At 36.1% G+C, this 16,387-nt stretch overlaps 3 pseudogenes; 2 read left to right on the forward strand and 1 right to left on the reverse strand.

The window, feature by feature from the left end:
• Positions 1-305: 305 nt before the first annotated feature.
• On the reverse strand, positions 306-2,142 carry LOC143669155 (twinfilin-1 pseudogene; annotated as a pseudogene).
• A 2,298-nt stretch (positions 2,143-4,440) lies between these two features.
• LOC143668949 (akirin-1-like) lies at positions 4,441-5,000 on the forward strand (annotated as a pseudogene).
• A 546-nt stretch (positions 5,001-5,546) lies between these two features.
• Positions 5,547-14,722, forward strand: LOC143668950 (ribosome production factor 1 pseudogene; annotated as a pseudogene).
• Positions 14,723-16,387: the final 1,665 nt, after the last annotated feature.

Genomic DNA, 16,387 nt, shown 5'->3' on the forward strand with positions numbered 1-16,387 from the left:
ATTTCAAGTATCAAAGAAAAATGAGGCTCAAAATATCTCTAGGATTATAACTGAAAATGCAATGATATACAAAAGTTGTGTGTTTTGAAATAAGATCTAAATTGAAACAAAATTCTTAAGCTAAATTTATAATCTATGTTAGGGTGATAAGTACTTTGACCTTAAAATGATTTTATTAAATCTGAATATTTGTTCTAAAGTGGTAAAGAACACATTGCACTTATAAATATATGGTTTCAGAGGTAAAAATTCAATCATGATATTTAAAACTTTTAAAACATTTTTGGCTTTTGTTTTAAAATATTAAATTTCAATCTGAACATAAATATTTGGTCTCATGGTACTTAAAATTCAATGACTTTAGATATGGAAAATGTTTAGTGCACTAAAAAGAAAGAATTTACTAAAGCTGTTTAAACTTGCCTTTCACTGTCATCAGAAAATCTGCAGTATAGAAAATATTTGGTACCCTTGAGGTTTTCAGGGTAAGCTGACTTGAAATTTCAATGCCATTAAAAAAACCAAGAATCAAACAGAAAAGACTGCTGCAATAAAGCACTATGTTTTTAAAACTTGCAGACATGATCCCACAGTCTGACAAAGTTAGCACTGCTCCTCAGAATAAGTAACTTTCCACCTTTTTCTAGGCACAAGAAGTTCTGAGCTTAGAAAATAATCTAACCTGGTTCTTAACATACTCACTGAGAAGTATGAATATTTTAAGGTATTTCTCTTTTAAGAATTACGTCAATCATGTGAAAGTGTGGAATCATCAATCTTATGAAAAGTGTGCCAAGATTAAATATGACTATGACTATGTTGAACCCTTTTCTAGCTTTAACTCAAAAATAGAAATCATGAGTCTTCTATACATTAATTTTAAAAACACACAGAAGTGAAAAGTGCTATTTTTAAAAAATTACAATTTTCCCCTATTTTATATCAACGTGGAATGATTTCAAGTCTCCTGTACTAAAAGCTGGACTTTTAAAAAACTAGTATTATAATGTTTAATATGATGATTTCAATCAGTAGTGGCTTCAGTTTCAGCTGGACCACGAATTAGTCTTCGAATTCCTCTTTTTCCTGCAGGACCTTTTGGTTTTGCAAAACTTTGCTTATGAACATGTTGCTTGGGGTGTACTTCTTCATAAAGGAAGTCTGCAGTCAACTCATCCCCATTATCTATCTCAATCTTTCTAATTACATCCATTTGTAGTTGTCTTTCTACTATTTCTAGCAGAGGGCTCTTGCAGCTAGAATACAGCATCCGTTCTCTTATACTGCATGTATATCCAGGCATTGAATAAATAAAAACTATGGACTCCAAATAGTCTCCTTCATGGAAATGTTTATACAGAAAGAAATGGTAACGTGCGGAATCCTTGGGTATCCTCTTTGGCAAATCTTTTAGTTCTGTATTTGTTGTGTTGGCCAAAATAATAATTTCGTTTTTTATATCTATTTCCAACTGCACATAGTTGAGCTGTCTGTTATTCAATTTTTCCAAAGCCTGAAAAGCTTCTCGAGAAATAGGAAATGCTACTCCTTGTAGTGTTTGATGCTTAGTGTCCACACTCACATCAGTTTGTACCTCATTAATTTTAATCTGTCGTAATTCTTCCTCAGCTGCAGTCAATGGAGCAGGAGAAGATTGTGATAGCAAATATTTTTTATATCCATGGAATGATACATCTTCCTTTACTGTTCCAAATACTTCATCTTTAATGTGGCCACCTCCAAACTCCTTCTTCAGAGTTGCTCTTGTTGCTGCATATAGCATTTTTTGACGAACATGAGAATGATCTGGAGACCACGCAATGAATATCCATTCATATCCCTGGGCATTCTGGGAATCTAATCTGAATAAGATATAGCATGGTTGTTTGTCCTCCAGCAGAGGTAGAATAAAGGAATCATAATCCTTATCCCAGGAATCTGAAGGTTGACTATATGACCCAATCACAAGTTGCTCATTTTCAATAGATATTTTCAGAAGTCTATATTTTCCATTTCTTGCTCTGGCAAAGATATCTTTAACATCTTCACTAGCTTGGATGCCGGTCTGATGGGACATGGCAGCTGCCGCGGGCTCCAGGATCTGGCGCTGACTGCAGCCAGCGGCCCCGGCCGGCGGCTCCAGGAAGTCTCAATAAATTTTAAAAGATTGAAATTAAACAGAACTTCTTCTCTGTCCATAATGGAATGAAGCTTAAAACAAATAATAGGCAAAGAACTGGAAAAGTCACAAATACATGGAAGTTAAATAAAATCCTCTTAAACAATCAGTAATTTAAAGAAGAAATTATAAGGGAAAGCATTAAATATCTTATGATGAATGAAATTGAGACCACAATATATAAAAATTTATGAGATGCAATGAAGACAGTGCTGAGAGGGATATTTACCGTGTATTTTTAAAAAGAAGAAAGAGCTAATATCAAAGACCTAATTGCAAACATAAAGGTCCTAGAAAAAGAACAGCAAACTAAACCAAAGTATAGAGAAGGAAAGAAATAACAAAGATTAGGACAGAAATAAATGAATCAGAGGACAAAAGAAAACAATGGACAGCATTAACAATACCAAAAGTTGGTTCTTTGAATAGATCAATAATGACAAACTCTTAGCTAGATAAACAGAGAGAAAAATAGAGAAGATGCAAATAAATAAAATCAGAATGAAAGCAGGGACAGAAATAAAAAGGATCATAAGAGGATACAATGAACAACTGTATGCCAACAAATTAGACAACCAAGGTGAAATGGATAAATTCCTAGTAACCCATGAATGACTTATACTGACTAAAAGAAAGGCAAGACCTCAACAGACCAACAAGAGATTGAATCAACCATCAAAAACTTCCCAACAAAGAAAAAGCCCAGGATCAGATGATTTCACAGGTGAATTCTACCGAACATTCCAAAAATCAATATCAATCCTTTTCAAATATTTCCAAGAAACTGAACAGAAGGAAACACTACCTAACGCATCCTAGGAGGCCAACATCACCCTCATACCAAAGCCAGATAAAGATACTGCAAGAAAACAAAACTACAGACCAATTTCTCTTATGAAAACAGGGGCAAAAAAACCTCGGTAAAGTACTTGCAAATAGAATCCAACAGTACACTAAAAGAATTATCCACCATGATCAAGTGGGTTTTATCCCAGGCATGTAAGTGTGGTTCAACATAAGAAAATCAATTAATGTAACATTAAAAAAATGAAGGGGTAAAAATAAACACACAATCATCTCAATTGATGCAGAAAAGGCATTTGACAAAATCCAGCATCCTCTTGATAAAAACACTTAGAAAAATAGGAATAGAGGGTAACTTTCTCAACATAAGGGACATATATGTAAAACCCACTGTTAACAACAAAGTAGGTGGTGAAAAACTGAAAACTTACCCTCTAAATCTGGAACAACTCCATTATTACTGTTATTCAACATTGTGCTGGGAGTTCTAGCCAGATGAATTAGGCATAAATGTTTCAGTTCGCTAAAGCTGCTGGAATGCAATATACCAGAAATGGGTTGGCTTTTACAATGGGGATTTATTAGTTTAAAAATTTACAGTTCTAAGGCTAAATTAAGGTATCAGTGGTAGGATACCTTTTCTGAAAAAAGGGTCCTGGCACCTAGGTTTCCTCTGTCAGATAACAAGGCATTTGGTTGACGTCTGCTGGTCCTTCCATCCTGGGTTTTGTTGCTTTCAGTTCCTGGTTCCAGTGGCCAACCCCCTGAGCTTCCATGGGCCCCCGCTTAGTGTTTCCAGGGCACTTCTTTCTAAGCTCTTTCTCTCAGTATTTTTCTCTCTCTTTTATCCTCATAAAGGACTCCAGTAAAAAGAAATAAGACTACCTTGAATTGGGTGGGTCACATCTCACTGGAAATAACCTAATCAAAAGGCTCCACCCACAATAGGTCTGCACCCACAAGAATGGATTAATGATGATATTATGAGCCATTGATTGTACACCATGTAAGGACTCTGCATGAAGATGTGTCAATAAAAATATTTTTAAAAAAAGAATGGATTAAATGAACATGGCCTTTTCAGGGTACCTAACAGCTCCAAACTACCACAATAAGTAAGTAAGTAAGTAAATGGCATCCAAATTGGAAAAGTAAAGCTTTCACTATTTGCAGATGACATGCCTACATGTAGAAAGTCCTAGAAATCTACAACAAAACTACTAAAGCAAATAAATTCAGCAAATTGGTGAGGTACAAGCTCATCATGCAAAAATGATATGTAGTGTTTCTATACAAAAGTAATGAGCAATCTGAGGAGGAAATCAAGAAAAAAAACTTTCACATACAATATCAAATAAAAGAGTCAAGGAAGAGCCAAAGGTCAGGTGACAGGAGGAGCTGGAGGTCAGGCCACAGTTACAGCTGCATCCACACCTGGTTCCTGGCCCCTCAGCAGCATGGCATGCAGGATGACACTGAAGTGGCCCATGGAGTCCCAACAGTTACTGCTGAGCCCTGGCTCCCCGACTTGGCAGCACTGCACCCCTCTGGCTGGCCCCGCTCTAGGGCACCGCCAGCGCTGCTTCAGACACAAGTCCTACTGCCGACTCTGCAGTAGCACACTCCACCAGGTAGTTAGTGACACCTTCCAACTCCTGAGCAAATTTTTCAGAACATAAAACAAGAAAATAGTTGTTATCAGACGTGGAGACATTTAGAAGTTGTTCTTCATCAGACTGAAGCTTGTACTTCATAAAGTTACTTTCACTCCTCAACCCTCACAGCACCTAGTGCTCCAGTTTCCTCCTGGATGAAGAATGACCAGCCCACCTTTACCCTCCCTCAAGTTGGCATAATATGAGAGCATTTCTTAAAAGGCTATGAAGATGAAATTCAAGAGGATTATAAGCAAATCCTCAATTCCAAACTAGCAAAACAATATGAATCTTTTGTGAAATTCACACATGATCAGGTTATGTGACAATATTGGACAAGGCCAACAAGCTATGTGTTCTGAAGGTTTCTTACATATCTGAGTACCAGGTTTGACCTCAAGAGATGGCTGCTATACACTTTTTGCAACTGGATTGATAATCACATTTCAACTCTAGTTTTGCATCCTGAGAACATCATTTCTGCCAGTACATTTTATACAACTTGAAAGACCTTGAAACTTTCTACTTGCCACAAGCATATCTTTCTTTCCTGCTCATCCAATAAACAGCTGTGCCATACTGTGATAGATTTTCCAAACAAAAAACCTGGAGCAGCAGTTTAGCAAAATATGCCTTCAACAAATAGAGTCTCTCCAAGCACAGTTCTATAGGAAGTGGGTGTCTGAGAGTGTGCATATGTGTATTTTTAAAGTTATTATTTGTATTGTGCAAATATTTTGATCTTGGGGATTCTGGCTGTGAATTTGATGCACGACAACTATGGTCAAAAACAATTGCTTGGTCTTCAGAAGATCATTAAAGTTTTGTGACCACATAGGTTTATGTGCAAGTATTATTGCTAAATAAAGGCACTGTTTCCAGGCACAGAATATGAATCATAAGCTAGGATGGACATTAAATGTGATTATGATGACATAGCAAAGATCTGCGATCTAGGTCTGCACATGCTTGGTGAGGAATTAGAACAAACTGGAGGATGGGCCATTTGACACATGGACTCTGCCTAGCTGTGTTAGAAAACTTTGACTACAAGACTTAAAATACCCATATGGAGTCTGTGCTCACCTTATTCAGATAATCAAAAAAGCTCCCTGGACACTAAACCTCTCCAGGGTAAAGATCTCCCCTAGAGCAGGAACATTACCGTTTGTTCCATAGCATAGCATAGGTGAGCATGGGACTGGGCCAGACCCCAGCAGCAGTATTACTTGGGCAGAATTTGGATCTTTTAGTCAGGTTTTCCTAAATTCTTTTAAGAAGTATCCATGTTCAACTGTTTGAGCTTTGTTTTGGGAACCCCCTTCCTGAGGCTGCTTACACAGGCTGTCCTTCACTTTTTCTCCAAGGCTAAGGAACAGAAAGTAGCCTCTGTTTTGAGGAGGTAGAAGTTGAGTATACATTTATTTTTTACTGTGACTTATTCAGGATCACATTTTACAGAATGCCTTATTTCATTTATTATTGTTTCTGGAAAGGAAAGTTCTATTAGATTTGTTTTAGTTCAATAGAGAATAGGTTTTTGTTTTAATTAGGACTAATTTTGAAAAAGCATGAGTCTAATTCAAATGTATACCAATACCTTCCAAAGTAACGTAATATTCATAGACAGTTGCTCTGATCAACTGGCTTAGAAAAATTTCTGGAATATTCACATTCAAAGATTCTTTATTAACATATGTCTTTGACTTAAATCTAACCAAAAACTGCAACATTATTCTTTGTACATTTTCATTATATAGTGTTAATAAGCTCAGTTGCAAACAGACAAAATACTTAAGGTAAAAGAAAAAAAAAAGAATCAAAAATCTGAGAATAAATTTAATCAACGATGTAAAGGACTTATACACAAAAAGCCACAAAACTTTGTTACAAGAAATCAAAGAAGAGCTAAATAAATGGAAGGGCACGTCATGCTCATGGAATGGAAGACTACACTTTGTTAAAATGCAATTCTACCAAAAATTAGTTAACACAATCTAAACCAAAATTCCAATAACCAACATTGCAGAAATGGAAAAACCAATTATCAATTTATTTGGAAGGGTAAGGGGCCCTGAGTAGCCAAAAATATCTTGAAAAAGAAGAACAAAATTGGAAGATTCATACTTCCTCACTTTAAAACTTCTTGCAGAGCTACTATGGTCAAAAATAGCATGGTACTGGCACAAGGAAAGCCATAAAGATCAATAGAATAGAATTGAAAGTTCGTAAACAGACACTCATATCTATGGCCAATTGATTTTTGACAAGGCTGCCAAATCTACTCAATTGGGCAAGAATAGTCTCTTCAGCAAATGGTACTGGAAGAACTTGAAATCCATATTGAAAAGAATGTAGGAGGTTGCAAATCTCATACCATATGACAATTAATTTAAAATGGATCAAACACCTAAATATAAGAACCAGGATCCCTAAGTTTCTAGAAGAAAATGTAGGAAAACATCTAAAGGGTATTGCATTAGGCAAATGGTTTCTTAGACTTTACTCCCAAAGCATAAGCAACAAAAAACACATAAATGGGACAGTTTGGCCTTCCTCAGAAAGCTAAGTATAGAATTACCATATAAACTTGGCAATCCCTCTACTAGGTATATACTCAAAAGAATTGAAAGCAGGTACTCAAACAGATATTAGCACAACAATGTTCATAGTGACATTATTCACAATTGCCAGAAGATGGAAGCAACCCAAGCGTCCATCAACCAATCAATGGATAAACAAAATGTGGTACATATGTAAAATGGAATATTATTCAACATTAAAACAGAATATAGTTTTGGTTCATGCTACAAAATGGATGAACCTTGAAGACATACTGAGTGAAATAAGCCAGAAACAAAAGGACAAATATTGTATGATCTCATATGAAGTAACTAGAATAAACAAATACATAGAGTTAGAATCTAGAATATATATTACCAGACGTTGGGTTGGGGGTAAAGAATAGGGAATTAGTACTTAATTACAGAATTTTTATTTTGGTTGATTGCAAAGTTTTGGAAATGGATTGTGGTGATAGTAGCAGAACATTGTGAATTAAATTAACAGCACTGAATTATGTATGTGAACATGGTTAAAAGGGGACATTTTAGGTTGTATATATGTTGCTAGAATAAGAATAAAATTAAAAGTAAAAACATAGGACTGTACAACACAGTGAACCCAATTTTAAAGGATGGACAGTAGTTAATAGTACAAGTATAAAAATGTTCTTTTGTGAAATGTAATAAAGGTATCACAGTAATTATAACAAATGCGTCACACTAATACAAGGTGTTAATAATAGGTGGTATATTGGGGAAAATAACACTCTATCATAAACTATGAACTATAGTTAATATTACAATTATAATATTCTTTCATCAGTTGTAACGAAGGTGCCACACTAACGCAAAGTGTTAATAACAGGAGGAATATGGAAACACTATATTTTTATATGATTTTTCTGTAAACCTGCAACTTCTAATTAAAAATTAATTTTAAAAATTTTAATAAGAGAATTTATTGGAATGTGAAAAATAAGAATGAGGGAAAATCTGCAATTTTTAAAAAATTACTATTTTTGTACTAAACAAATATTAATGGTAATTCTGGAATCATTCCAATATTTCCAAATCTTCTGTTCAAATCTCCCAAGATAAATAATGTTTTCAACTACATTTGGTTTCTATCTTGCTTGGAGAGCTTAAAAAACACACACACACCTTAGAAAGGATAATATCAACAGGATTATTTATATGAGATTATATGAAACTAGAATCTATGTAAATATTCAAAATGATACAATGAAGATTAAAAAGGTATAAATTACATGCTACAACACAGAAGAATCTTGAAAACATATACTATATGAAAGAAACACAAAAGACCATATGTCGAATTATTCCATTAATATGAAATGTCCAGGATAAGCAAATCCAAAGAGACAGAAAGTAGTTGCCAAGGACTGGGGCAAGTGGCAAAAGTACAAGGCTGCCTCATAACAGAACCCTTGACCAAATGGTCAATGGATTTTCTTTTTGATAATTTCAAGATTGATCACATAAACCTGGATTATTAAAACTTAGAATTTATTTTTTAAAGAATAGGTGAACACGTTATGTACTCCCAGGAAAGGTGAAGTTGAATAGTGGAAGCAATTAACTAAATAATCAGGCTAAATACTTTCCTATACCATATTGAGAAAAGGTATGGATCTGCTGTAACAAAGGTAGAAGAGCTACTTAGTATCCACATTAAACCGATTATTCACTTGATCAAATTGTCCAATTTAGATTGATTAAAACCACTAATCCACTGCTCACCTTCTTGGCTAGCTCTATATGATCCTAAATACCAATTTGTTTCTAGGTCCTCAGCATTTGACAATATATTAACAACACATCTCAGTTTCTGTTGTGTAGATACTCCTACTGCCCCTTTTATTTTATTTGTAAAAACCACGGATTTACAACTAACAAACTATTTAAATAAGCCTAAAGAACCTAAAGAGATGGATCCTTCACTTGGGGCAGAATCTATGTCTAGAAAAAACACCACAAAATTAACAAAACACCCTGGATCTTGTTAAACCTACCCAAGGATCCCCTAACTCCAATGCAACCTAGTCCACAAGTGACACTGAACAATTAACAGAATTCAGTTTCATTCCCCTTAAACAAATTATGTAGGCATTATCTTTTCCATTTATGCATTAGGGGAGTCAGGTCATAAAGAGCCTGAACGGTGAATTTATAGTTCTATGAAACTAGAAATTAAAGCTACTGTCAAAACTTTAATAAGAACACAAATTTTAAAAGCACTCAGATCATACCTAGTTGATTACCATGCTTCAATTCTTTGGGTGAATTTATATAAAGCCAATAGTAGATTTAAAAACAGATAGTGAAGGAAGAAGATTTAAAAGAAAACAAGTTTGTAGAAAGCATATTAAGGGTTAAACACAAGATCAGTCGAAAGTCAACCGTACAAAGCTAGGGCTGCTAATGTCACTGACTTTTGGGGAGAGGAGATGTGTGTCAAAGACAGTACATGTCAAATATACTGGGACCCATCAATCTTTTCTTAGTAATAAGGGAATATTCACCATTGGCCTAGACTAAGTCTGATGATCCTGGCAGCAAATGTCAGAAAATTTTGCCCTTCACTTTATCTGTTGCTGACACTTGACCACATTGTTTTTCTTTCTTCGCCTGAGAAAAGAGAAAGTCAACTTAGTGGTGGAGGTGGGGCTGTCATGGGAATGATGGGAAAAGATACACATTTTGAAAATGATGGACTGCCCTCACGGAGTCTCTGCAATCCCTGTTCAGAACACTTGGGACAAACTATTATTATCCTAGCATGATTCAGAGAGCTCACTCCTTCTGCTAATGCAGAAACAAGTTGAAAGCCGATGACATCCCATGGGGTGGAGGTGGCTGGGTATAAGTGATTTTGCCTACTCAGGGATCTTACTGTCATCTGCATGAGCATCCCTTCATTTCTGTGGCCTGAAAAAATGCTGCCAGAGAGCTATTTATAGAAGAAGGAGAATGGGAGTTTTGATTGCCATTAATCTGTGTTAAATTTTCTCTATGAGTGGGGAGAGAATAGAGATTCCTCTCCAATGAAGGTTTTGGGAATTCAGTGACACTGGGAAAATACATAGATGATCTATGATTTTTTCCATGGAGAAAGGGCAGTTATAAGAATAATGTCTTCATGCCATCATTTTTTTACCCCCACTACCGTTCAGGGTCAAACAGTAGGAAAGATAACAATTGTCCATGGAGCTCAGAGAGAGTGCCCCCTGTGGGTTACAGTAAGTAGGAACAGTTTCCCAGTCTTGAAGGGTGAGAATGATTCCATTAATTAAATAAATAAGTACACACAAATTTGAAAGAAGGAGCTCAGCAAAAGTGTTATTTTAAAATGTAAGTAGATGAGTCTCGTTCCACCAAAGAGACCGTGTTCTCAGACTGACCTTGTCCCATTTGTTGGAAGAAGGGGAGATGGGCAGAGAGGAAAACTGAAGGAATACCGAAGCCAATGAACAATAGAGCATGCTCACTCACAGACAGGTAACAGTCAAGGGCTAGGTTCCTTGCAGTAGCAATTAGCATCATTTCTATAAAAGATCCTCTCACGTCATACATCACTGAGAGTCACACTATTACCAGACTCTGCCATCTGCTCATATGCTCACCACACAAATAGAGAGGACACTGTTTGCCACATCTCTAGGCATTCTGAAAAGGACAAAAAGACCTAGCTGAAAGAAGCTACAATTATTCTTGACATTTTAGAATGCAGCTCTGCTGTGTTCAGAATGTTCCATCATGAGCTTTTAAATGTGAACTAGTATAGGAGAAATTCCGGGCTGAAGTCTTTTTCTGAAATTGGAGCTCACATGTAGCCCCAGTTTTGCTTTATATGTTTTGAAACAGATTTTAGCAACTAATTGAAATACCTTCATCTTATGCAAGTGAAAAACAACAGTAACTCCTGTCAGCTTTATATTGGTTAACCTATGATTAAGAAGTGAAATGGGGAAATATGGATTTTTTTAAGAGGCTAGAAAGAAATGTGCTACTCGGGCTAGCTCAAGGTGTAAGCTTATTCATGATATATTTTCTTTACATTTGTCTTCATTTTCCATTTTTTCTTCAACAGACATACATTATGTTTATAGTAGGAAAAAGAAATTGTCAAAAAAGAAAGAAAGAAAAATCCCACCATTAGTTTTTGGTTGGTTTTTTTTCATACGCTGTATGGCAGGGGGTCACATTTCATTTTTTTTCCATGTGAGTATCCCGTTATTGCAGCACCATTTGTTGAATTTTTGCTGTTTGCTTTTTCCGTTGTTTGTTTTGCTTGCTTGCTTGTTTTTAAAAAGTGCATGAGCCAGGAATTGAACATGGGTCTCCTGCATGGCAGGCGGGAATTCTATCCACCATCAGTTTTTAACTTGGAAAGAGAATGGTAATTAAACCGAAAGGAAATATATTGATGTTCTAACAGTGATTGGCTTTAACAGGCATGTTAAATGATATCTTTTTTTTTCTTTCTACTTTTCTGTATTTTTCAAAATTTCTACAAAGAACAAGTATTGTTAACAATATCCTTTGAGGAACAAAGGATATTTGGAAAGGTTTTGCCTTATTCAATTTTACTGGCCTGGACATTAAAATAAAAGCTTGTGATTGTCTAATTGGAAGGAAACTAAGAGGAAAGTCCTGCGGAGTTTCTCGCAGACGAATGTGAAGAACTAGGAAGCATTCAATCTGTGGCCAGCCCTGAGGTTAGGTAGATCTCAGTTACCACTGTGGATTTGAAGGCTCCAAAAGACTGATTCTTCAAAATAGCTTTCCCTTTCCTAAAACGGCACCTGTCTTAAGAATCTTAAGGCTACTGTAACAAATTACCACAAAGTGGATGGCTTAAAACAACAACAGAAATTTAATCTCTCACAGTTTAGTAAGCCAGAAATTCAAAATCAAGGTGTCAGCAGGGCTGGTTCCTTCTGGAGACGCTAAGGGATAAAATGTTTCATGCCTCTCTTCTAGCTTCTGGTGATGGCCAACAATCCTTAGTGTCCCTTGGCTAAAGTAACTGAAAAACAGATGGATAAATGTTCAGGGGTGGGGAGGAAGCATCAAGGAGGAAGGAAAACTTCAGGAACATGGGATACTTCTGAAGAGGCTGGTAAACACAAGAGAACAGGACACTACCACATGCTCCAAAGGAGATAATCTTCTTCCCCCTAAAAAAATCTATTTATTTACAGCTTTTTTTTAAATTAATCTTACTTCCAACAGCCAAAACCTCAGTTTAACTTCTACTCTCAAGATAACATAGTATTATATGAGAATTTTTAAAAGGATTTTTTTTTCCAGAGAAACTACTGAGAGTAATAATTCTATCAAATTCCTTTTAAATGGAGGTATTAAAAATATGTGATCATTCTCCCATACAATTACTTGAGTGCACTCACAGTTCCCTTTCAGCTGATTGACAGAACAAGGTAACATGGAGTTATTTCTAATCACAAATTCATCACAAATGAGATGAGTAGAAAACATACACAAAAATAGTAGGTTTTTCTGTGAGGAGGAAGGCATGGTTGCTTTTTTTCCCTTCGAAAGGAAGCAAAGAGATTTATTACTGAGGAAGGAGAAAGGCAGTACCAGTTTAAAGAATGAATCAAGGACAGGAGAAAGAAATCAGGTGTTTCCCTACCAAATGACCTTATTATTTAAGAAGAAAAATATGTTCATGTTTTGAATATGTTTTATGCTCCTACATAAACCTTTTAATGAAACAAACTTTGATAGCATTAAAGGGGTCAGAATAAAATAAATCCTCCAGCTTTAGACTCTGTACCACTTTCTGTTGGACTTCTGTCCAGCCCTTACTGTGAGAATAGCAACAAGTTTAGCCCAACAATGAAGCTGAACTTGATCTTAAAAATTAAATCTTGCTTTTATCTATTCTTCCTTTTATTGTCAAGTTTCCTACATTGATTCATCACAGCTCCACTGACTAGACTTTCCCCAAGTTAGATGAACTGAATTGTAAAAATTACCTAGTGGTAACTGAAAGACAAATATAAATTGAATGATTCATTCTGGAGTTCCTTTCTATTTTAGGACTTTTGGACAGGACTACTGGCATTCAGAAGTAATAAACTAGCCTGACGACACCTTTCTTAACTTAGAGAGATTCACAATCAGTACCATATTGGATTCATGTGGATCTTGATGATGCAAAGGAGATTAAGGGGGGAAAAGTTGCCACATCACTTTTAAAGTTTGGAAGCCAATTCATCATCTCTTTTTGACATACTAGCCGCACAATATTCTTAAAAGATTACCAAAGCAGACTGCCAACAATAATAGTGTCAGTAAATCATGGGGCCAGAAATAAAAACCATAATCAAAAAGAAGCCAACCATTCACCTGGAAGTCAAATCTGAATGTGTCAATAAACTCCTGACAGACTACTGAGCTATAAGGTCAAAGTCATAATTAGTCTTTAAAGAGTAAGCAACTGATCAACTACCTAAGGAGGTAACTTCTGAGTAGTTTTGCCAGCAGCATTGATAGAATCAGACTTTTTTGTCCACATTTTGTCATAATTTTCTTTACCTGGCCAATGCTAAATATATTTGGAAGTAAAGCAAGGCCTAGTGTAGGGTATTGGCACTGACTGAAAGGTGTGAGCTGACTAACATAAGTGCTGATCCAGATGCATGAGCCTTGCTGATATCCTGTGGAACACACATGATTGACAGATGTGTGACAGTAAGCCCTCTAAAGTTTCATCAGTTTGCCACAACCTGTAAACACAAACTTTAAAGGTCACAGCACTGTTAAAATGCTGCATCATGGCAAAGGAACAAAGATTATGGCAAAAGAGGAGAACAAGAACAGACAAGTTGGGGATAAGATAAATTTGCTTCTTACTTCAACAAACTACTACCAAGAGTCTCCCCCAAGATTAAAGCGACCTCGAGGGAGAATAGTATGACTCTGTTAACAGCTCTGTACAGTTATACCAAACTCACATGTTTAATATAGAAAGGACTGGCCCACGAAAATTGTTCCACAGTACATCTCAAGATATTTCACAGATTTGATCATTATTAATGAAGACTGTAAAAACACCAAATGGATTTATTTTGAGTCACTTACCACATGGTCCAAATGCTCATTTTAAAATGTGTTAAGAAATTAAGATAAGAGGCAAGGACTCCACACAGCATATACCTGGAATAATCCTGAATAATTTTACAACACAGCTGGATTATTTTGTTGGATGTATGTTTGCATCTCCATTTCCCTATGATCCTTAATTTATAGAGAGGCAGGTTGCCACATTCCACAACCAGTGGGATTATATCTCATTCAGATTTCACAGATACATATACAAGAATGAAAAGAAAGTAGGAACTCAGGCATTTAAACCATGTTTTACCTTAAAATTAAGATCTCTTCAGAAAGGAAACTCTGATTATGGAGAATATCCATGGGTCCATAAGCCCAGGGAAATGAATACAAGTAGAAGAAAATTCCATTTATAAAGTACTCAGGGAATAGTATTGGATTTTGCTAGAAGGACTATCTTAAACTTGGTAAATCATTTCTGACAGAAGACCCTTTGCAAAATGGCATTCACTGATTTCATAAACTTTATTCTCTGTCCAGACAAATTATAAAATCTCATGAATTGCTACTGTTTATTGATAGCAAATATGAACAAAAGTCATTTTGGTAAAAAAAAAAAAAAAGGCTATATTATGACATTTGAACTACCTGAAGATAACAGCACTGGATATTGTTTTTAAAAAAATCCTTTTTTCAAGCAATTTGTTATTGTGAATTATATTCAAAATATGCTATGAACCCAAACTGGGGAGGTTTTGTAAATACTAAACACATTAGCTAACACCTACATAGTGCGTATGTTCTGTTCTTTGTGGCTTAAGTAGGTACTCATTTAACTCAAACCAACTCCATCTGTCTTATTGCAACTGGATTTTAGGGCTGGGTTGATCATTGAGACTACTGCCTTGAGACATAGGCAAGAGGACCTCTATTCTGTACTCTGCCTTTTAAAGGACTCTAGTCTGTCTTATTCAGTCATGTCTTTCCCCATATGGACTAAGGATTCCAAAGGGCCAAGAGAACATGCCCACCTTAGTTTCCATATCTCCTTCAATACTACACTCCTATTGTCTGAGATTCTAGACTGTCTGCCTCAATACAGGGAACCTCTGTTTCCAGACCTGAGAAGGCCTTCCCTGGGAGCCAATAGTCCAAGGATAAACTACCCCACCACTCTGTGCACTCCTAGACCCAAAGAGGCATCCTGGATCCCCTGTCCGCCATCACACACATTTATCCAATCCATCAGGATATCCTATGAGTTCTAGAGCATAAATTCTTCCATTTTGATGCTGCCAATCTTGTTTCAACTACAAAAATCTCTTGCCAAGATACCTTTGGAAGCCCCATAAGTGGTCTCCCTGTTTCCACTCTACATTGGCTTTAAACATTCTGTTCTCAGGATCCAACATGACATTTTAAAAATCACATCAAACTACCCCTGAGCTGAAACCCTAATTGTGGCTTGCCTTACACTTAGAATAAAATCGTCCCCTGGTAAAAGCCTGCAGGATCTAGTTCCTGCCTCTGCAACCTCAACTTGGAACTCTCTCCCTCCCTTTCTCCTCATACTCTTTCATACTGGCCTTTTGCCATTTCAAAGAGCATGCGGAGTTCTCTTCTACTACAAGGCCTCTTTCCTTGCTGCTAATCCCTGTGCCTGGAAATCTTTCTCCTGAATCTAAATGGATAATTCCTTCTCATTCTTCCAGTCTCAGCCCAGAGAAGACACCGCAGGCCACACCACCCAAAATAGACCTTGTCATTATTCTCTTTACCAGAACCTTGTTAATATCCTTCACACCACAAATCATAATTTATAATTATTTTGTGTATCTATTTTCTTTGTTTAAATGCCTCTCTCTACAGTCCAGTGTATGACACATGGGGGTAAAAATTTTTCCTATCTTGTTGTCAATTACATTTTCACCATCTAGTGTCCTTGACACATAGTAGATGCTCAAATAGTCACTGAAGAGATAACGGATATGTTGAACGAAGAAACTGATGGTTTAATTGCTTGATTAGTACACAATTTTTAATGCATGGGCTTTGGTGAATTTCTTCTGATTGTTAAGAGA

This window comes from Tamandua tetradactyla, chromosome 25, assembly GCF_023851605.1.
Source record: "Tamandua tetradactyla isolate mTamTet1 chromosome 25, mTamTet1.pri, whole genome shotgun sequence".
Lineage (NCBI taxonomy): Eukaryota > Metazoa > Chordata > Mammalia > Pilosa > Myrmecophagidae > Tamandua > Tamandua tetradactyla.